Genomic DNA, 24,174 nt, shown 5'->3' on the forward strand with positions numbered 1-24,174 from the left:
CAACGGTACGAGGCAAGGGTGCCCGCTCTCCCCGTTGTTGTACGTCCTGGCTTTAGAGCCATTGTTAGAGGGGATCAGACTTAATGATGAAATCCAAGGAGTTAAGATCTGCCACAAAGTGGTCAAGGTAGGAGCTTTTGCGGATGACATCCTACTTTATCTAACTCATCCAGGTACCACACTCCCCGTAGTTATGAGGCTGATCAAGGAATATGGGAGGGTGTCCTACTACTCCCTCAACACGTCCAAAACTCAGACACTAGGCATATCACTATCAACCACCCTAACCAAACAACTTCAGCGGGACTACACATTCGAATGGAGAACTGATACTATCACGTACTTGGGGATTACATACACGAGAACACACCCTGCCCTGTTCGCTGCAAACTATGTAATGGTATGGAACAACTGTCGTAACTTACTTAAAAAATGGTCACCACTATACCTGTCTTGGACGGAAAGGATCATAGCGATCAAAATGTCAATCCTACCTAGGCTTCTATATCTGTTTCGCAACCTGCCGCTAGAACTCCCCAGATCCTTTTTTAAAACGGTCCAATCAGATATAAACCATTTTGTGTGGAAAGGGGGCAAACCCAGAGTGACACAAGCTTTGCTAAATGCACCTAGACGAGAGGGGGGACTGGCGCTGCCTAACATACACACGTATTACTGTGCAACTATCATAGCCACTGCCCTCCCACATTTCCTCCAAACACCACCCCCACAATGGGTACAACTAGAACGAGAGCTGGTGGCCCCACACACTTTATCCAACGTAGTATGGATAACAAAAAAATCTAGACCACAATGGCCCCTAGCACCTCACTCGATTGAGCTACTTCTAAAGCTCTGGGACAAACACGCGACACAACTTAGCGGCCACAATGGCTTATCGCTGGCAACACCGATTATGTCCTTCACATATTGCATTCCCACATTCCACGCCACGCCATGGCACGTCCGGGGTATCACTCACCTGACACACTTGTACGAACAGGGCAAACTGCTCAGCTTTGAAGAGCTGCAAACCCGGCATTCACTGCCTCCCACATCATACTACTCCTATATCCAGTTACGATCATTTTTGACTAAATACTACTGTAGGGATGCGGTACCCAACCTACTGCCCGTAATTCCAAATATATGGGAACAGATGCTTATTAAGGGATTGCTCCCCACTATGTGTAAACCGATCTCCGTGTGTTACAGACTACTGTCACGCCATCTGCCCTTTGCTGCCTCAAAAATAGCATTACTGTGGGAATCAGACCTGAACTGCTCCATCTCGAGCAAAGATTGGGAACGTATATTCCGATTGCCTCAACTCCTGATCAAATCATCTACACACCTAGAACAACTTTACAAAACTATTTATAGATGGTACATGGTACCGAACAGGCTGCACAAAATTTTTCTTAACACTCCCAATAAGTGCTGGCGCTGCAATGGGGCGGAAGGCACTGTCTTACATGTCTGGTGGACGTGCCCCCACCTCCAAACCTTCTGGGCAGGGGTCCACAAACTTGCCCAAGCGGCAACTAGTTGCATTCTTCCCTTTGAGCCCCAGCAGATGTTGATAACGGACCTCCCGAAAGGACTGCCCAGGGCCACACAAAAACTCCTGCTGCATATCTTTTTAACAGCGCAACGCTTAATCGCGCAACATTGGAAACAAACAGCCACCCCTAATATACAACGAGTCACTGCAGAATTAGATACACAACGCTCGTTTGAAACGGGCTTAAAAACGCTGTTCCCACCGGCGAACACCGCCCAGGCAGCATGGGACATGTGGAAATCATGGAGATCGGGTAATAAATGAAAGCAAATGTAACCTACCAATAATACTGTATATAGAATTCATAAGTGAGACAGCACCTCGCAATTGGGTTAGAGGAAGCGACCAGAGTGTGGAACTAGAACACAAAGATTAGGGCCATCCTGCTAGATCCCATAGGGAAATGTGTCATAGGTGCCACCAGAACACTCTGTCCCATGAAGGATGTAACAATCGGTTTATGTGAATAAGTGTAGTACACGCTACTTAAATACTCACTGCCAGCTGTATTCGAATTGTAACATGCATGGATGAAATCTGTTTACCTTCCCCCCCTGCCTTCCCTCTTCTTTTCTGTACCCTTAACCGCATAAAAAATAAAAATTGTCAAATTTAAAAAAAAAAAATAGCAGGGGATAAGAAAATCTTAATTAAACAGAACTTGCAATAAAGAAAGCCTAAATAGGGCTCTCTTTACAGGAAGTATTTATGGAAGGCTGTGCAAGTCACATGCAGGGAGGTGTGACTAGGGTTCATAAACAAAGGGATTTAACTCCTAAATGGCAGAGGATTGAGCAGTGAGGCTGCAGGGGCATGTTCTATACACCAAAACTGCTTCATTAAGCTAAAGTTGTTCAGGTGACTATAGTGTCCCTTTAAACTGAACATGTCCAAAACAGAACTTCTGGTCTGGCCTCTCTCAAGTGTTGCTACTCCCTTGTCTGTGTCCCTCCAAGTCAAAGGTGCTACCCTTCGCTCTACCTCTAAGGCTCACTTTTATATTTATTACCCAATGGTACATACTGAGAAATGTACGCATCAGGTCCCTAATGTTCCTCTGTGAGGAACATTGGATTGGACGATCACTGATAGCCAGAGGAGGCCATGTCTCCTCAAATATATCATGGGAAACAGAGAGGTGAGCAGTGCCAAGGGAGTATTGGGGCTGAAAAGAGGTGAGGGGAACAATGGCCTATTTATCAAAGACTTGTAATAATGATTTCATTTGATTTGCAACTTTAAATTATCAGTGGTAAAAATAATTGTTGGGCAATCATTCACGTCTTGAATAGGAGCCAGTAGTCAACAGAGCTAACTCATCCTCATCTTTTTCACCCACTTAAAGGGCTACTATAGTCCCAGAATAACTACAGCTTCCCGTTTCCCCACACCAATTGTGTGTTGATGTGGGGAAATAGCAAGCTTCTATGTGGATGCCTCCTAGCTTAACTCCTGGCTTCTCCTGTTTTGGTTCTATAAATTTTTTTATATTTGGTACAGACTGATTTCTCATTGGCAGTATTAAAGGGTAACTACAAGAACCATGACCTCAGTGACTTTAAGTGGTCATGGTTTGGGGCTGATTAATGTTCATTTTGTAAATATTTGGTGTCTGTCATCAACACAAATAACCTAAAGTCCATTGCTCAGCCTGTCCTCAGGACATTCCTCCCTCTTCAAGCAGAATAGCATTACATGGAGGTAGGATTGGGCTGCAGGGAGAACATGGCCACCGTGCTAGATCTCAGATAAGTTTATTATTTATATTTTTTTAAGGAGTTGGTGGCATACTAGCAATGCTCACTCCATCCAAAAGCAGTGATTTACTAACTGAGTTTTCACTCTGCAATCTTCTTAACTCCATGCTTTAAAGGTTAAAGTGACTGCCTACTTTATAACTTTGACTCATTTCTTTTCTCACACCAGCACCTGTAAAAATTAAAGTGGCTCTGTCACCTTATGGGGTCTTTGCATATATTTCGAAGACCCCCAATGGTGACATCTCCTTCTGGCATGCAGAGGCTTGGTGGTGCAGCAAAGGGTAAATATTCTTAACTGATCCTGTTCCCTCCAGGTGCTACTATCTTCTTTCTTTAGCTCTTGGAGCTTCATTTGTCAGAAGCTGACATCGATGCCATCCATGCGAATGCACCATTAATGTCTTCAATGAGTATCCATCGAGATTGCAGGAGCCGCCATAGATATTGTCTCACCATTAGTAGACAATAGTAGACCCTACTTTGCCTTATGTATGAAGTAAGATAAGCAAGATAAGTTGAGGCTGACAGCGTTGATTTAATCATGTAAACAACATAAAGCTAGAAAACAGGTCAAGTCAATGAAAATGAATGTTTCCAATTGTAACTGCCACTTACAACTATCATCGGTGATATAATTCCATATGCAATTTATTGTAAAACTAGCTGAACAACTACATAAGAAAAAAAGTCATTATTTTAGAGTATCAACTTGATTTAAGAGTAAAATAATAAATCCTTAATGAAGCTAAATGTATATTATATGTATTATGATATTATTGTAATTATATTATTTATTAGCTTTATCTGATGATTTTATAAAACTTTACAGGAACCAGGTTCTTAGTAACAATTAATGCTTTAGTGGTTTCTTTCTCTTTCTTTAGAAAATTGTATTTCCAAGAATAGTTTGAAATACACAAAAATCATTCCAAACTCATATTTTCCAAAAGGGAATTCCCAAGGATCTGCATCTGGAGTTAATGTAGTTTCTCCCTTTGCTATTTCCATCGATCTCTGCATCCAAAAATACAAAAGTGAGCTAAACAAGTATTCTAGCTAGAGTATTAAATATGTTAAGAGTCATTACAACTCAAATATTGACCTTGGCATCTTGTTTCTTTGTTTAACCCCTTAACTACAAAGTCTAAAATGTTACAGAGTCCTGTTCAAAACTCCATAAAAACATTAGATAATATAAAGAAATACAATATACATTTTTCATGTATCCATTCATACTTTATAGAAATCGGAGAAAGCTCTTTTTCTTATTCCAACCTGAACCAGCGCAAATGCAGAAATACCATTTTTGTCACATACAGTGTGGCAAAAATAACAGCATGACATTTCTAGCAATGCTACTTTTTAAAAATAACACTGAATATGTCAACTACAATGACAACTAATTTCTGTAATACACAACTTGCTGGCTGCTACCACATCAATGATTATATATTTTTTACCAGCTGGCATGATTGTCCCCCCCCCCCCCCCCCCGTGACTCTTAGAAAGCATTAATAAAGTTTTGTCAAACTTGCTTCCTGTGTGGAAGGAAGGAAGTGAGGTCAGCCATTTTAAGTCCTTTGCAGAGAGGTAAAGGAGCAGACTGATATCCTTGGACATTTGTTTCTACAATCTAAAATCCATTTCTATAACAAAAAGGAATGTTATGGGGTTTCATGGGATAAGCTTGTTTTTACATTGATTTGTATTTTACAAATTACAGGGAAAAGTCAATGGATTTACACTTTTGTCCTAGACACCTATATTCCAGACACTTGGAAACATGCACAGAGCTCTAGCCATAGATTCTCACTTTCCAGAGTCCCTTGCCTATTAACATCCCATAATCCATTGCTTCACTGCTACACATTTTTTTTTACATTTCATTTTAAACCTTTGAATATAGAACATAAGAATCTTATCACAGCTGTTTCATTTGCAGTTGTTTCACTATGTACAAAAAAAAATATTCATCTGATTGTACTTAGAATACTTACTTGGATTCTGTAGAGCAGACATGACCCCACGCCTGTCTATGAATTCTGGTGGATTTATTACATTACACCAGCTCTGTCAAGTGTTATGTAAGATTACTGGCAAGTGTATAGTGTTCATGTAATTTACTTAGAAAAATCAAGAGTGTGCAATTCACCAGAGGCATTGATGCTATCTAAAAAAAATGGATTGCCTTGTAGATCAGTAAAAAAAAGTATACTAATGTTTTCATTTTATGCCAATAAGTGTTAAATATCATTATTTAAAGTGGCAAATTACCATAAAATAATGGTTATAATACTATGATAATATAATATATAATGTCTACAATACAAGACACCATCTCCTGGTGTTTTATCAAATCATTTTATAGTAAATTTGGCAAATCTCAGGACTCTTCAGAGCAACATACTGAGTTGACAATAGTAGACTGAGAGGGCTGGGAGCTTCATGGGAAGGTTCTTATCCTTGTAAATGCACAATTTGGTAACATTTTTATATACCATTGTATATGTTAACAATATAATATATTAGGGGAGATTTATCAGAATAAAACAGATGCTTTTTTTGGTGCAAAAAGGTGCTAAATGTTGAGACATGGTGATTGCTCCTCATTTTTCTCTTTGCTCTCGAATAGCACCTGTTTTGCCTTTAAATTTATCTTCCTATGTCTTTATTTCAGTACAGAATACTTTATAATTTGAAATGCATGTGTGGTTTCCAAAAGCGAATTATAAATCCAGAAAAATCAGCATGATAACAATTTAACATACAGAAGGGCTGTTCCGCAATAGAGGGGAGAGCTGAGCTAGAGTACTAAAATGAAAACTAACTACATGTAACATATATAAATAATAAATCAATTCCTTTGAACACAACTTTAACTTCTTTATTTTTCGAAAAAACATTTAAACATATGGTTAAGTGTTTTTCGTATGCACTGTATGTACTTTGTATGTTTATATTATAAATGTACTGACCAGCCCCAACATTAAAACCACTTGCCTAATATCATGTAGACCCCCCTTGTGCTGCCAAACAGCTTAAATGTGTTGGAGCATGGACTCCACAAGACCTCTTAGTGTGTCCTGTGGTTTCTGGCACCATGACATTGGCAGCAGATCTATGGATTGATTTTGTTGTTCCATCACATGCCACAGAGGCTCAATCGGTGATCTGGGGAATTTAGAGGCTAAGGCAACACCTTGAACTCTCTGTCATGTTCCTCAAACCATTTCTGAACAATGTGTGCAGTATGGCAGGCTGCATTATCCTGCTGAAAGAGGCCACTGCCATCAGGGAGCATATATGCCATGAAGGGGTGTATGTGGTCTGCAGCAATCTCTAGGTAGGTATGCATGCCAGTATCCTTGGTTTCCCTGTAGAAAATTGCCAAAGCATAACACTACCTCCGGTGGCCTGCATTCTTCCCAAAGTGCATCCAGCAGCCATCTCTTCCCCAGGTAAACAACGCAATGGACCATCCACCTGATCTAAAAGAAGATGTCATTCATCAGACCAGTCAATCTTCTTCCATTGCTCCATGGTCCAGTCCTGATGTTCTTGTCCCTATTGAAGGTGCTTTCTCCTATCCCTTCCAACTATCGTCCCATATCCCTGCTTCCTTTTTCCTCAAAGCTTCTAGAAAGACTTGTCTTTACTCCAAAGTTACAAATGACCTTATAGTAGCTAAATCCAATGGTCACTACTCCATACTAATTCTTCTTGACCTCTCTGCCACCTTTAACACTTTAAAACTATCTCCAAACTCTCCAATCCCAGAGTCTCTGTTACACTGTCCTCTCGTGGTTCTCCTCCTGTCTTTCTCAATGTTCGTTCAATGTCTCCTTTTGCAATGAAATCTCCTATCCTCATCCTGTCTCAGTTGGAGTACCCCAAGGATCTGTTCTTAATCCCATTCTGTTCTCTCTTCATATTGCCTCTCTTGGCAAACTCATTAACTCATTTGGATTCTACTACCATCTGTATGCTGATGACACCCACATATATCTCTCCTCCCCAATATCTCCCCCATGGTCCTACACCAAGTCACTGCTTGCCTTTCTTCAATCTCTGACTGGATGTCCTCTCGCTTTCTGAAATTCAATCTCTCTAAAACTGAGCTTCTTATTTTCCCCCTCATAATGCTGATCCTTCTCCTTCACTTTCATTGTGAGTTGATGGTACTTGCATCAGTTCATCTTTGGAAGCTTGTTGTCTTGGCATTATCTTTGACCTTGGCCACACCTTTGCGTCTCATATCCAGCATGTTGCTAAAACCTGTTTCCACCTTAAAAAAATGCATCCGCCCCTTTCTCCCCCAAGATGCTGCCAAGGAGCTCTGCTCTGGTAATCTCTCTCATGGATTACTGTAATTCTCTACTAGATGGTCTCCCCAGAAGCATAACTGCCTTGCTACAATTTGTAATGAATGCTACTGCCAGACTGATTTGTCTCACCCGTCGCTCCTCCCATACCTTGCCCCTCTGTCGATCCTTACAGTGGCTTCCAATACCCTATAGGTGTCAATTCAAAATACTAACCCTAACCTATAAACCTTTAAACAACTCTAGCCCCTGTTATATTTCTTCACTGATTCATAGATATGTCCCTTCTCGGTCTCTCTGCTCTGCTGATGACCTTCTCCTGTCCGCTGTTTGCACTCTTACTGCTTACTACTTCTCGTGCGTGGCTCCATTCCTTTGGAACAGCCTGCCAATCCCCATCAGACTCTCCCCTAGTCTTCAACTGTTTAAGAAGTCCCTCAAAACACATCTGTTCAGAAATGCTTATGGACTCCCAGAGTAACTTATCTATACTTATCCATATCGGTCTCTTGTTCATGGCATTTTCTTTTTGTTTTTCTTAAAGGTATAGTACTACCTATTAATTCTGCAGTTGTGTTCCTCCATCTTGTCTAAGCATTCTTGAAGCATAACAATTTCTTATTTTTTTTTATATTTGATTCATATTAAATTATGTTTCATAGCTAAATATTTGATGTTAAATAGAAGTCCTGTTTTTGCTGAATAAAATGATATAGAAGAAGTGTGTACTTAATATGAAAGAGGTGAATTACGGTTGAACAGATATATAGTAAAAAATTCAGGTTTTGTTTACATTTTGTTTTGATCACAACTTGTACAGTCCTTGCTGTGTAGTTTAATTCTCCAAGCCTGATTAGATGGGCATAACCCCATAAAGGGGCCTGCAATTGGAGTCAATTCACTCACTTGATTGGGTCAATTAGGTGAGGCACAGTTGGCCAATGGGACCACACTTTAAAATTAGTGGTGACTGACCCTGTTATCCTATGGGACATCTCCTAATGCTCAATTTATCCGTCACAAAGGAAAGGGTAGGTGAAAATTCAGTTTCCATGCACTTGATACACAGAGTTTTACTTGTATGTATGTTTTATGTTATTTATATCCCTTTTAGATAGCACTACCAAACACACTTTTCGTAAGATGCCAAGGTTGTCTCATGGGTCAATATGACTTGCGTGGATGGTGGGAGGATGGAAGTACCTAATCTCAAGACATACTATTACTCCACAGCCATTTCACAAATCCTATCCATTCTGCAGATAATGCAATTCTCTTTTGCTGCAGTTGGAGAATGCACATTTGACATTAGTGTGGAATTTTAATAGACATGAAAGGAACACATTGATGTGGAAATCTTACATTGCAAATGTAGTGGAGAGTGGTGCTTCTCCTATGATATGGCTGAACAGAGACAACAAAATAAGGGTTCTATGACAAAACCATGGATGTAGAAAGAACGCTCCATGATGTGATTGTGACTGTGACTGCATACACACACACTCACTTTAGTGCTGATGGAGAATACCAAAACTATGAATGTTTACAGAATTACAATATTGGATTTATTCTGCGTGTTTGTAAATGTAATATGGACTGACAGTGAGAAATAAATATACCCAATGGGATGAAATAACAGTAGGGCTGCGTCACATACAAGGGAGCGACTTATTAAATGAAACCGAAAAGATATAACTGGTATGTGAGCGCTCCAATTAATTATGCAGATCTACATAAAAATCAAGATGAAAATATCAATAAACTTAAAAATGACCAATCTCGCCGAGATCACCACAATGACCACCATAAACCACAATTGAATGTACTGGGTGAGTCTTATCTGAATCAGAATACTCTACACATATATATAAGAGTATAACAAAATATCATTTATTGTATAATAAACCAATCATAAAAAATGAAACAACATCTCAAAACGTCCAGTATCAGATGTAATCGTGATGAATAGTAAGGGGCCCCTTATTCATATTCTTGTCGACAAAGGACTGATGTAAAAAATCCGAGATGTGCACATTAGCATAAAAACTATATGTGAACTCAAAAAAGTTCAAGCAGTAGGCTCCAGTCCAGTCCGTGAAAAAATATATAAGTGGATAAACGGATAGTGCCCAGACGACCAAGCCGTCTTACGGAGAGGGAGCTCAAACACCAGCCAAACACCCTGGTCAAGACTAAGAGGGAAGCGATAGGGATGGCCCCAAAGGTGAAAAATCACATCCAGATATGGAAAACTATGGGGATATCACTTCAGCAACTTACCCTATCCGTCCGACCATCGGGTGAGAAACTGGGAGCACATAAACTCCAAACCGTGAGGGCTGCAGGAAAAAGGCCGTTCTCGCCAGGTCGCTTGCCGAAAATCAATGGCGGGTCGTAAAGGACGAATCGGCTGGGAAGTTCAAATCCGTCGGCGGTGTGGTGAGGTAGCAGACAGCACGTCTACGCGTTTCGTCCTAGCTGGAGGACTTTTTCAAGACAATGTCTGCTGTCTAAGAGCCGGGTTTATATACCCACTCTTAATTGATTCATAGAATGGTCATGATTGTTAATTGATTCATAGAATGGTCATGATTGTTAATTGATAAACTGAGATCATTACAGATCTAAAGTAAATGGTCATAATTGTTAATTGATAAACTGAGATCATTACAGATCTAAAATAAAATATGCTGCAAGTGGATAGAGAAACACAAAATATAATAAATGAAAACATATATCCTTATTAGGACAATCTCATATTATTAACATCGAAAAATTATATATATATAGACATAAAATAAAGATTAAAAATATATTTTTATTTTTACTTTTATTTTTACTAATAAAATATTTCAATCTCAAGTTTAACAGAGATAATTAATCAATCTTGATTTGTGAGCCTTTTTTTAAAAATAATAATAATGATAATATAGTTCAATTGTTTTATAAAAATCTGTTATTTATATATATTAGATTAGGAACAAGAACATTAAAATAAATGTTGAGCACTATATTTTTGTATATATATTTATATGTATAATTAAGAAAAAGAACATTGGGAAAAAAATGCTGAACACTCATATAGGATTCATATAAGTGTTAAAAAGACCATGGGGTCTAAGGTGAATCGTAATATATATGTGATTCCCGATTCATCCTCTCCCACATATAGAGACAGTGAAAGATCTTTCACTCACAGGGACAAATAAGTATGTCTTCCAAATTTTAAATGTTACATTCCACTTCTTCATTTAACCCATTAGGAGTAAGTGTGTTGAGTCTAAAGATCCATTTAGTTTCTGCTGTAATTAAGGCTAATTTTCTATTGGGTATATTCTCTGCAATATGCTCGATGCCCATTACTAAAAGCTGTGAAGGGTTACTGTCATGGGCCATTTGGAAGTGTCTGGCTACTGGAGATTTTTTATCACGGTTGCTGATGGCTCGTCTGTGTTCCCTGAACCTGGCTTTTAATGGTCTCGAAGTCTGACCTACATATAGCAAGTCACAAGTACATATCAACAGATATACCACAAATGAGGTATTGCACGAGATTCTAGTGGTTGTATGGAAGTTCTCATCTTTAGAGGAAGGGGGAAAATTCTTTTTTCCGTGACATATGTGTTGGCAGGTTAAGCATCGGGTGGCACCACATTTGAAATTTCCTGCTTCACATAATATCGATGTTTGATTAGTTTTTGCAGTCGGAAATTTGGAAGGGGCCAATAGGTTCTTTAGATTCCTATTTTTACGGAATGTTACTCTGGGTACTTCAGGGATACTGAAACGAAGCCATGGATCCAACCGCAGAATAGACCAATGATTGTTTAGGATATGAATGATCTGGTTGTACGCCCTATTGTACGTTGTCGAGAAGATGGGACCTTTATTCTGACCCACCTCTCTAGTATTGATGTGAAAGTCTATCCTCGGTTTAGGTCTCCTTATTATCGGATGATTCTCCAATAGAGATAGAATCTCCCTATGTTTGACTGAGGGGGAAGGTGATGAAATCAGTATATCAGCTGCAAACCCAGGGATAATTATAGAGTTCTTTCCGTCCATTCCAATTTTACGCTGGTTGATAAGGGAATCTCTATTGAGCCCTCTAGCCTTCTGGTACGCCCGACCAATGATGCTAGGGTCATAATTCTTATCCAGAAATCGCTGGCAAAGGTCCAACGACTCCTCTTCAAAATTCTCCAAAAAGGAACAATTGCGTTGGAGCCTGGTGAACTGGCTAAACGGGATATTATTAATCCACGTAGGATGATGACCACTCGTGGAGTGTAAAAAACCATTAACATCCACCTGTTTTTTATATGTTCTGGTGTGGACATAACCAGGTTTCCCACTCAGGATTAAATCCAGAAATTCAATAGTAGATCTATTTTTGTTGCTCGTGAAGGAGAGCCCCCACTCGTTGTTATTGAGACTTTGAACGAACTCCTCAGCTTCATTTAGATCACCTTCCCAAATGATCAGGATGTCATCAATGAAGCGTTTATAGAATTTCAGGTGCCTCTTCCAGATAGGGTTATGGTAGATGTTGGAATGCTCCCATAAACCCATAAAGATGTTGGCGTATGCTGGGGCAAAGCTCGCCCCCATTGCTGTCCCTTTCTTCTGTAAATAAAATTGCCCATTGAAACTAAAATAGTTGTGGGTTAAAATGAAGGATATACTTTCAACAATGGCTTCCACTTGAAATCGTGGAAGAAGGGGGTCTTCCAAAAGGAAATGTTTGACCGCTTTCAAACCTAACTGGTGGTCAATGTTGGAGTATAAGGCCGCCACGTCAATCGTTAGCCAGCAGAAGTTCTCCTGCCACACAACCTCCTGCATCAGAGACAACACGTGTCCTGTATCTTTAATGTAGGAGGGGAGGTGAATCATAATTTTTTGAAGGTGAGTGTCTACCCATTTTGAGAGTGGTGCAGTCAGAGAACCAATAGATGAAATGATGGGTCTCCCCGGCGGGTTGGTGAGAGATTTATGAATCTTGGGGAGAAAATAAAAAATGGGGATATTGCCTTCACCAGAGAGGAGGAAACCTTTCTCCATTTTGTCAATAACCTTCATGTCAAACATCTTATTTACCCAAATCCGTAATTCTTTGGTAAAGCGGGTTGAGGGGTTGAAGGTAAGAACTTGATAGTATTCTTGGTCTCCAAGAATTCGATTGGCTTCACCCAAGTAGTCCTCTCTATTGAGAAGGACAATCCCTCCTCCCTTGTCTGCTCCCTTTATGATGATGTTATTATCCTTTTTAAGGCCCTTTAGGGCTGACATTTCGAGATTAGTAAGATTGTGTTCCAATTTACGATCTTTCTGTTGCTTCTCAAGATCCAGGACCAGGTGTTTAAAATCCTTCATAACCAATTCATAGAAGATAGGAATGAACCCTCCTTTGTCGGCTAGAGGATAGTATGTAGAACGAGTTTTAAGTCCTGTAGATACACTAGCCTCCAACACCTCCAGGGCATCAACTTCCCCAAGGGCTTCAGTTTGATCATTTAGTAGGCTCATCAGGTTCTTCAGAATGATTTTATCTTGTGGATCATTTAGAAAGAACGAAGCCGTGTGAACGCTATTGGCATCCTTGATATTAAACGACCTGGTTAAGGTTAATTTTCTAATAAATTGGTTAAGATCTCGAAATAGATCTAGGATATCCGGATTCCTAAACGGAGCAAAACTCAGACCCTTGTTGAGTAAGGAGATCTCAGGTGCGGTCAATACATGGGTGGATAGGTTGAAAATTCCAGTTATGGGAGGCATCTCATCTTGTTGGGGTTTGTTTCCCTTTCCTCTCGTTCCCCTGTGGGTGCATCTCTTTTCTTGCTCCCTATTTTGGAAAAAAGTGGGAACGTTTTGGGTCGATCCACAGGGCTCTCTTCTAAAAAATGAGCCTCAACTGGATTATCCCGGTGGAGAACTCTGGGGGGTTTGGGACGCGCTCCTAGTTCCTCATGCTTGGTCCGGGGACCTGACCCCTCCATGGAACCTCGGTCTGTGGTCTCCAATAAGGGGATAAAGTTGGGGTTGTCCTGTCTCCTCCATCGGTCACGATGAGGTGTATTGGCGGTATAATGAGTACCTTTCTCTTTCTGATAGTGATTATTTCTGGTACGGTGGTTCTGATTGAAGGAATTGTATGGTTTGGATTGGACAGCTTCAGCATAGGTCTTCGGGCTCCATTGGGGAGTTCTCTTGAATCCATAGGAGCGATTAGCATAGTTGGTACTCCTTTTTCCTTTAGTTGGCTGGAAATGGTCAGGGTATTGACTTCTAGAATCCTTCCTCGGAAAAGGAGTAGTTGTGTCCCTTTTCGATCTCAAGGTCTTTCTTTGCCAATTTCTGATGCAGCCACTTGCATAGTCCTTTAGGTCCCTTGTGTATTTGGTGTTCTTTTTGGTGACCAGGTCTTTCTCAAATCTAATAATCCTATTGTTCATAGTAGTATCCAACTCTGTTATTGAGTCGGGTTGGTCAGTGGTATTGATCTTTGAATGAATTATTTCGATCTCCTTTTCAGTCTTTTTCAATCTGTATTCTCTATACCTAACCAGAATTCTCATGAGTATCATAGAGCAGTTATCTAAGGCTACCAACCATTCATTTTCCAATTCAGAATGGTCCGTAAAAAAAGGTTTCTTGTCAAACCTCAGGCCTCTTGGGATCAGTTTTTGATCAAGATATTTTTCTAACAATGCATGATCCCACCAATCCCTCATCTCAGTTTTTAGTTGTTTCTCTAACTCGAAAAATAGGGATTTTAGGGAAGGTTCTGATATGTGGGAGGAAAAGTTCTCATCTTTATCTTTTTCTATTAATAAATTTAACCTTCTGCTATTCCTTTCTGTAAGGCTAAGGAGGGGCATAATCGTAACTGAGTAGAAATAAACTATTAAAATCTGAACAGGGGATGGAAAGGCTAATCGGTATACTCAATGTCAGACCAAAACGGCGCTCAGAACACAGAAAACAAAATGTAAATGTAATATGGACTGACAGTGAGAAATAAATATACCCAATGGGATGAAATAACAGTAGGGCTGCGTCACATACAAGGGAGCGACTTATTAAATGAAACCGAAAAGATATAACTGGTATGTGAGCGCTCCAATTAATTATGCAGATCTACATAAAAATCAAGATGAAAATATCAATAAACTTAAAAATGACCAATCTCGCCGAGATCACCACAATGACCACCATAAACCACAATTGAATGTACTGGGTGAGTCTTATCTGAATCAGAATACTCTACACATATATATAAGAGTATAACAAAATATCATTTATTGTATAATAAACCAATCATAAAAAATGAAACAACATCTCAAAACGTCCAGTATCAGATGTAATCGTGATGAATAGTAAGGGGCCCCTTATTCATATTCTTGTCGACAAAGGACTGATGTAAAAAATCCGAGATGTGCACATTAGCATAAAAACTATATGTGAACTCAAAAAAGTTCAAGCAGTAGGCTCCAGTCCAGTCCGTGAAAAAATATATAAGTGGATAAACGGATAGTGCCCAGACGACCAAGCCGTCTTACGGAGAGGGAGCTCAAACACCAGCCAAACACCCTGGTCAAGACTAAGAGGGAAGCGATAGGGATGGCCCCAAAGGTGAAAAATCACATCCAGATATGGAAAACTATGGGGATATCACTTCAGCAACTTACCCTATCCGTCCGACCATCGGGTGAGAAACTGGGAGCACATAAACTCCAAACCGTGAGGGCTGCAGGAAAAAGGCCGTTCTCGCCAGGTCGCTTGCCGAAAATCAATGGCGGGTCGTAAAGGACGAATCGGCTGGGAAGTTCAAATCCGTCGGCGGTGTGGTGAGGTAGCAGACAGCACGTCTACGCGTTTCGTCCTAGCTGGAGGACTTTTTCAAGACAATGTCTGCTGTCTAAGAGCCGGGTTATTCTGCGTGTTTACCTTCCAGATTGTAGTTTGAGATGCAGCAGGTTGAAAATTGTGTTTTCCAACATTTTGGCATAATCTGAATCAACCCAAATTATTACTATTGCTATTTCTTGTCAGGGAGATTTTTTTGTATTGTTCCTTAAAACATTCTTGGAACTGTTTATAGGTAGTCAGAAATCTCTGGAAATAATCTGTAATAATCTAATACCATCTGGAGACATACATACTGCAAAATACAGCATTGTTCTCAGAATGTTTCAATGTTTGGATGTTGCCTTCTTTTGGATCTACAGCATAAAATAATGGGCATCACAGTTGAGCTTCATGGACATTTTTTCAACCTAGACATCTATGTGTACTACAGCAGTATATTTTCCAGGACAGCCTGTTAGGCTGAATGTAGACCAGATTTCAGCCTGTCCTGAAGGAATAGAAATACACAACTGTGCATTCAAATACAGCGATAATTAGACAAACTTGGCAGTTATCTGCCTAAATATTTGGTTTAATTACATTTCCATAATTCAGTTGGACCAAATTTGCAGAAATTTGCCAAATATAACAGAATAATTATAAAGTAATGAGACTCCTGATAAACAGGATCTATAGTGTGTCCACAGAATCTTAGATACCTTGATTACGAAATGAATGTAGGAACTGAGGGTGGACCCAAGCCCAAATGAGCTCAGGGGCACCAAGGAAGATTCTATGAGTTTACTCTTGTATGGACGAAAAATAAAAACACCTTTATTGTAGGGTATAAATTCCCCGAAAAAGTAAAGGAAACTTATAAATAATGCTAACACATCTAATAAATCGTATTGAGGGAGGTAGTGATATATACAGCTGAGAAAGGAGTGAGCAATTAAATCTTACACAGTATAATACTTAAGACCCTCTAAACAGGGGTTTCTTTAGGTATCTATGTAATCTGTGTATGAAATAGACAATGCTTGTTGAGGACTAAAAAGCCCTTGAAAGAAATAAGGTAGTATCTTGTATAAGTAGAGCTATTAACTTAGTCAATAGTAGGATTGATACAGTTAGACATTAAAGCCTTAAATATAGTATCAATTGAAAAAGCACATATAGTCAGCCAGTACAGCTTGCCCTCGCATCACATGTTTATTGTTACTCCACTGACTATTGTTCGTTTATTTTTTCTTGACTAGCTTAAAAAAAAAAAATGTGCAACTATATCTTATGCCACAATTGTTTAACCGTGTTTTAGCTTGGTACATGCTACTGCTGCTGTGGCAAAGCATGAAAGCTTGTAATAATATCTCTTGCACGAAAAAAATAAAGAATTTAAAAAAAATATATATATATAGTATCAATTGTATCCAGGACTAGCAAGTTTTATGTGATATATTGCTATTGCTTCTAATTACTGGGCTTCACCAAAAGGCCTAAGATGAGCTGTCCATATAAGGGGTTAAAATGCCCCAAACGCTTAGTATATTACTTTGCACAGAGATGGAAAACTTATGCAGTGGTTATAATCTCTACAGGAGATTCTGTAGCCTAGCCTAAGCAACAGATATAGATGCTGTTGCTCCTGTTGGAAAGTTGTTAAACTTTCACCAGAATGCCTAAGATACGCTGTCCATATAAGGGGTTAAATGCCCCAAATGCTTAGTATATTGCTTAGCACACAAATGGAAAGCTTCTGCAGTGGTTATAATCTCTACAGGAGATTCTGTAGTATAGCCTAAGCAACAGATATGCACGCTGTTGCTCCTGTTGGAAAGTTGCTAAACCTTCACCAGAATGCCTGCGATAAGTTGTCTACATAAGGGGTTAAATGCCCCAAGTTGCTCAGTATATTACTTTACAACCACTGGAAAGCTTATGCAGAAATAAAGTACTTATAGTCTCTCCAAGAAATTTCTGCATAACATAAAGAAACTGATATTCACGCTAGTACTCCTGTTGTAGAGTTACTAAACTGAAACATCACGGCCATAAGCTTTAAGAAGCACCATATTGCTCTAATCTGATATACACATCAGTCTCCTATATTCTCATCTGCCTCCCCCCACCTAGTGAACACACACAAAGTGCTGGTGATAGTTTAAAAAAGCATAACCTAACGCACGTTTCGGCGCTATGCAAGCGCCTTTTTCAAAGGTAAAGGTGACACTGCCGCCGGCTCGTTTTTATAACTCTTTACTTTTGTCCGATAACCAATCACAGGGCGCACCTATTTGGATTCTCTCGCGCCAGAATTATGATGGGCGGTCTATGTATCATAGCTCCGCCCATCCTCGTCATTGGGGGCGTGTGTTGATACTGCCGCCCATGTGATGCTGATGTTATCATGACCATAAAAGGTATGAGGTTACGAGATTTCATTTGTTGCACATTATATACCAATCCTGAAGATCGATTCAGGACACAGTTTAGTTCCCTAAAATTGTGGAGGGCATGTGCATATATTCCTATCACATACCCTTCTATAGCGCAATTTCAGAGATATAGTGTAGTGTACATATCAAGGTATAAAGGCTAGTCATTGCCATAAAGAGAGATTTTATTATTTTTAAAGGAAGGTCGAGGTGTGTAGAGGTAACAGAAGATACCAGCATATAACTTTAAATAATTCCGTTGTCCTCATATCTATCTCTCCTTGCCTTGTTATAAAAAACACATCTCTATCTTATATGGACTGTATATGATATCCCAGGTGACACTGTACGCTCAATATGAATCCCCATTGGGCTCATATGCTTGAGCAATTTCTTCTTAACCTGAGGTACTGTCCCACTGGAATACCTCTTTTCAGAGGGATGGGATGATAGCTCTCCCATCTAAGCATATTGTTTGTTGAAGTAGGTTTACGGAAGAGGGTGGTGTTGATCTTCAAGGATTCGGTTATTGTGAATGTACAGTCAAGGAAATTGAGGGCTTGATCACCAAATTCCATGGTGAATTTCAAGTTTATGTTGTTCACATTTAATGTTGCTACAAATTCCTCAAAGTATTGCTTGGTACCTGTCCATATCACTAGGATATCATCTATGTACCGTTTCCATACATAGATGAAATCTGTATAATGTGAATTTTGTGCAGAGAATACCACCTCATTTTCCCACCAACCCAGGTGCAGGTTGGCATATGCAGGGGCACAAGATGTCCCCTGCACCTGGTGAAAGTACTTATTCTGGAATAAGAAGAAATTGTGAGTCAAGATGAATCTCAGTAGGTTTAATACAAACTTTGTATGGGTGTCATGTTCTGGACCTCTTTTCTCCAGAAAGTAACCCACATGGTCTAGCCCACTTGAATGTGGGATAGATGAGTACAGGCCTTCTACGTCCAGACTGCAGAGTACTGACCCTCTTGGTACCGTCAATGATTTTAGGTATTTCAGAGTATCCTTTGTGTCCTTGAGGTAAGAGAGTAGGGTTTCTACATATGGCCGTAAGATTCTGTCCACGTATATGCTTCCCTTACTGGTGAGATTATTGGAGCCTGAAACGATGGGTCTAGCTGTAAGTGTTTCATATTGTTTGTGGATTTTAGGGAGGCCATAAAATGTTGAAGTTGTTGGACATTTTATGAAGATACTGCAGTATTCCTCTTTCGTCAAGATGCCATCGTCATATGCTTGCTCATCAACGGAGGATTTCAAGATAAAACCCAGGGCATTAAGAGAAAGATTCAGAGAAAGAGGGTACCCTATAAGATGCCTCAAACAAGCCTACCAAAAGGCACTGGATAGTGACCGAGAAACCCTTCTGCAAAACAATAAAAAGGATACGGATAAACAAATTAGATGTATAGCCAACTATGATGCTGGTTGGGAGGAAGCGAAAAAGATCTTAAGCCGATTCTGGCCACTCTTGACACAAGACCCACACCTAAGGGACATCATCCCCTCTAGAGTGTCTGTTACGGCCAGAAGAGGAAGAAATATAAAAGACATACTGGTACCCAGCCATCTATCTACATCTAGACATGCATCCAAAAACTGGTTAACGGTGCAGGGCACATATCAATGTGGGAGATGTGTTGCATGTGGCTTCATCGCTAAGGGATCTAAAACAATCACGGATTCGACTGATACCACTACAATCCCCATAAAACAGTTCTTTAATTGCAATACGTTTGGAATGGTTTACCTACTAACATGCAAATGTGGCATGAAATACGTTGGCAAAACCATACGCCCATTCAAGAAACGAATAATGGAACACGTCCACTCACTGACATCAAGTAGAGACACCCCAGTAGCCAGACACGTTAGATCTCAACACATGGATACACCCCGCTGCATCAAATTTGCGGGCATAGAAAAGATCCAGATGGGTAGGAGAGGGGGTGATCTGGACCAGGCACTCAAAAGAAGGGAATGCTACTGGATCCACAAACTGGACACCCTATCACCCAAAGGACTCAACGAGGGGTTTACATTCACACCCTTTATTAGTTGAGTGACCTTAGGAAATCCATTATTGTAAATATGTATATATGTATATAAGAGTTTGTTTACTCGTGACCAAGTTTTTATTTAACACCTAAGATACAATAGGGTTACAATACTTAACATAAGCTAACTCATATTGTGACACTAGTCTAGCACATTAATTACACTCCCTATCATTCAGCAGGGAAGCATATGAGCCCAATGGGGATTCATATTGAGCGTACAGTGTCACCTGGGATATCATATACAGTCCATATAAGATAGAGATGTGTTTTTTATAACAAGGCAAGGAGAGATAGATATGAGGACAACGGAATTATTTAAAGTTATATGCTGGTATCTTCTGTTACCTCTACACACCTCGACCTTCCTTTAAAAATAATAAAATCTCTCTTTATGGCAATGACTAGCCTTTATACCTTGATATGTACACTACACTATATCTCTGAAATTGCGCTATAGAAGGGTATGTGATAGGAATATATGCACATGCCCTCCACAATTTTAGGGAACTAAACTGTGTCCTGAATCGATCTTCAGGATTGGTATATAATGTGCAACAAATGAAATCTCGTAACCTCATACCTTTTATGGTCATGATAACATCAGCATCACATGGGCGGCAGTATCAACACACGCCCCCAATGACGAGGATGGGCGGAGCTATGATACATAGACCGCCCATCATAATTCTGGCGCGAGAGAATCCAAATAGGTGCGCCCTGTGATTGGTTATCGGACAAAAGTAAAGAGTTATAAAAACGAGCCGGCGGCAGTGTCACCTTTACCTTTGAAAAAGGCGCTTGCATAGCGCCGAAACGTGCGTTAGGTTATGCTTTTTTAAACTATCACCAGCACTTTGTGTGTGTTCACTAGGTGGGGGGAGGCAGATGAGAATATAGGAGACTGATGTGTATATCAGATTAGAGCAATTTGGTGCTTCTTAAAGCTTATGGCCGTGATGTTTCAGTTTAGTAACTCTACAACAGGAGTACTAGCGTGAATATCCGTTTCTTTATGTTATGCAGAAATTTCTTGGAGAGACTATAAGTACTTTATTTCTGCATAAGCTTTCCAGTGGTTGTAAAGTAATATACTGAGCAACTTGGGGCATTTAACCCCTTATGTAGACAACTTATCGCAGGCATTCTGGTGAAGGTTTAGCAACTTTCCAACAGGAGCAACAGCGTGCATATCTGTTGCTTAGGCTATACTACAGAATCTCCTGTAGAGATTATAACCACTGCAGAAGCTTTCCATTTGTGTGCTAAGCAATATACTAAGCATTTGGGGCATTTAACCCCTTATATGGACAGCGTATCTTAGGCATTCTGGTGAAAGTTTAACAACTTTCCAACAGGAGCAACAGCATGAATATCTGTTGCTTAGGCTAGGCTACAGAATCTCCTGTAGAGATTATAACCACTGCATAAGTTTTCCATCTTTGTGCAAAGTAATATACTAAGCGTTTGGGGCATTTTAACCCCTTATATGGACAGCTCATCTTAGGCCTTTTGGTGAAGCCCAGTAATTAGAAGCAATAGCAATATATCACATAAAACTTGCTAGTCCTGGCAGTGGCGTACACACAACCCATGGGGCCCCGGTGCGAAAACTGATCCGTGGGCCCCCCCGCGCGCTTACTCTGTGCGGGCTGGGTCCGCAACACATGGCGGCGGGCACCGGGTCGCAGGGCTGCGACCTGTGTGACCGCGGTATGTACGCAAGTGCATGCATAAACACATACACTTAAAGGACCACTACAGACACCCAGATCACATCAGCTCAATGAAGTGGTCTGGGTGCCAGGTCTCTAGTTTTAAAACTGCAGCTGAAAACATAGCCGTTTCAGAGAAACGGCTATGTTTCACTGAGGGTTAATCCAGCCTCTAGCGGCTGTCTCATTGACAGCCGCTAGAGGATTTTCTGCGATTCTCACTGTGAGAATCACAGTGAGAAGACGCTGAACGTCCATAGAAAAGCATTGAATAATGCTTTCCTATGGGCGGTTTGAATGCGAGCGTGGCTCTTGCCACGCATGCGCATTCGGAGCTGAGAGGCGGATCGGGGCGGAGAGATTCCCAGCGCCAAGGGAGTCCGGCGCTGGAGAAAGGTAAGTGCTTAAGACACACACACTCTCATGAACAGACGCACACATTTACTGACAGACACACACTCAGTGACAGACATACATACACACTCACTAACAGATGCACACAAACATACTCAGTAACAGACACACACACTAACACACTCTAACACACACACACACACTCTAAGACTAACACACTAACACACACACTAACACACACAATCTAACACTAACACACACTAACACTCACAAACACACACTAACACTCACAAACACACACTAACATACACTCACACACTAACATACACTCACACACTAACATACACTCACACACTAACACACTCACACACTATAACACACTCACACTATAACACACTCTAACACACTCACACACACTAACATACACTCACACACACACTAACACTCACAAACACACACTAACATACAAACACACACTAACATACAAACACACACTAACATACAAACACACACTAACATACACTCACACACACTCACAAACATACACTCACACACACTCACAAACACACACTAACATACACTCACACACACACTAACACACTCACTCACACACACTCACACACACTAACACACACTCACACACACTAACATACACTCACACACACTAACATACACTCACACTCACAAACATACACTCACACTCACAAACATACACTCACACTCACAAACACACACTCACACTCACAAACACACACTAACATACGCTCACTAACATACACTCACACACACTAACACACTCACTAACACACACTAACATACACTCACACACACTAACATACACTCACACTCACAAACATACACTCACACTCACAAACACACACTCACACTCACAAACACACACTAACATACACTCACTAACATACACTCACACACACTAACACACTCACTAACACACACTAACATACACTCACACACACTAACATACACTCACACACACTAACATACACTCACACACACTAACATACACTCACACTCACAAACACACACACTCACTAACACTAACATACACTAACACTCACAAACACCTTTTTTTTAAATCCCCCCAGCCTCCTTACCTGTGGGAGAGCTGAGGGGATTCCCTGGGGTCCAGTGGTGCTGCTGGGCTCCTGGGGGCCGGTCACCCGGCGGGCAGTCAGGCTGGCCGGTCCTGCAGGCGCGCGAGGGAGCACTGTCTCCTGAGTGCTTCCTCTTCAGCTCCCTCGCGCGCCGCACTGATACCGGAGCCGGAAGATGACGTCATCTTCCGGCTCCGGTATCAGTGCGGTGCGCGAGGGAGCTGAAGAGGAAGCACCTAGGAGACAGTGCTCCCTCGCGCGCCTGCAGGACCGGCCAGCCGGGTGACAGCAGGGCCAGCCTCGGGGGGCCCTGAGGTGGCCGGCTCTTGGGCCCCCCAGGAGAAGAGGCTGGCCCAGTGACATACATACCGGGGTCGCAGGGCGGCCGGGCCCCCTGGTGGGCCGGGCCCGGTCGCAGCCGCGACCCCTGCGACCCCGGTATGTACGCCACTGAGTCCTGGATACAATTGATACTATATTTAGGGCTTTAATGTCTAACTGTATCAATCCTACTATTGACTAAGTTAATAGCTCTACTTGTACAAGATACTACCTTATTTCTTTCAAGGGCTTTTTAGTCCTCAACAAGCATTGTCTATTTCATACACAGATTACATAGATACCTAAAGAAACCCCTGTTTAGAGGGTCTTAAGTATTATACTGTGTAAGATTTAATTGCTCACTCCTTTCTCAGCTGTATATATTACTACCTCCCTCAATACGATTTATTAGATGTGTTAGCATTATTTATAAGTTTCCTTTACTTTTTTGGGGAATTTATACCCTACAATAAAGGTGTTTTTATTTTTCGTCCATACAAGAGTAAACTCATAGAATCTTCCTTGGTGCCCCTGAGCTCATTTGGGCTTGAGTCCACCCTCAGTTCCTACATTCAAATATAACAGAAGCCATTTTGTTACACAAAGATGTCACTAGTACCATTTTGATTGCTAACTTTGTGCGTGAAAGGT

At 40.7% G+C, this 24,174-nt stretch overlaps 1 protein-coding gene across 1 annotated transcript in view; it reads right to left on the reverse strand.

The window, feature by feature from the left end:
* Positions 1-24,174, reverse strand: part of COL21A1 (collagen type XXI alpha 1 chain) — a 406,528-nt gene that overhangs the window by 39,580 nt on the left and 342,774 nt on the right. The gene's annotated exons all lie outside the window — the stretch shown is intronic.

The sequence above is a fragment of the Pelobates fuscus genome, chromosome 2, assembly GCF_036172605.1.
Source record: "Pelobates fuscus isolate aPelFus1 chromosome 2, aPelFus1.pri, whole genome shotgun sequence".
Lineage (NCBI taxonomy): Eukaryota > Metazoa > Chordata > Amphibia > Anura > Pelobatidae > Pelobates > Pelobates fuscus.